The following is a 788-nucleotide window of genomic DNA, read 5'->3' on the forward strand; positions in this document are numbered from 1 at the left end:
TAATAACATCTGGCGAGGAAGCATCCTCGCGCGCAGATTGCATAAGCCCTAGCAGAGCGTGAGCCTCGGATCTGGTCGTAGCATCTCTAGATCCTCTCGACCACCACTAGCATTGCTCGTATTTCTAGATGGTCTACCTCGGCGAGCAGTAGCGCCTGCTTCCCACTCGATTTACATTCTGCTCGAGCAACCTCGGGCAATCCTTAATGAAGTGGTCGATCGATTCGCACTTGTAACAGAGCGGTCATGGAATCTACAACTTCCGAATGCCATTTGCCATAATATCGCACTCAGCTCGTCTCGTCGTTCATTCCCAACACCGGCGATCAAGTGCCTCGTGTACCCATAGGGGTCGATCACGATCTCGTCTAAAAGGCCCGGTGCCTCTAGACCGCCCACATCATCTCAAAATTTCTTCGATGCTGTTGAAGAGACTTTCCGAGGATCTTTTACGAAACTCTCCGCCCCACATCAACTTTTTGTTTTTCTTTTCTAAGCTCTTGGCTTTACAAGCTCGCTCGACAAGTACTACTTAACTCTCGCATTTCAAGAATGCCAACCAACATTTTATATCTTCATTCAGCCCATCCTCGAGCGTTTACACATGATGCCTCGGACGAAACACATTCTCGAGCGTATCTACTAAGTCTAACAAATTTTCGCCGAATCGTGAATTGACATAGAACCTTGCTTAAGCTCAAGAAATTCCTTCCGCTTTTTATCAACAAATCTTTGATCGATATACTTTTTCCAAACTCGCTTTGGAAAACTCCCAAGTTACTTGCTCT

The sequence above is a fragment of the Gossypium arboreum genome, chromosome 11 (assembly GCF_025698485.1).
Source record: "Gossypium arboreum isolate Shixiya-1 chromosome 11, ASM2569848v2, whole genome shotgun sequence".
NCBI classification, from domain to species: Eukaryota; Viridiplantae; Streptophyta; class Magnoliopsida; order Malvales; family Malvaceae; genus Gossypium; species Gossypium arboreum.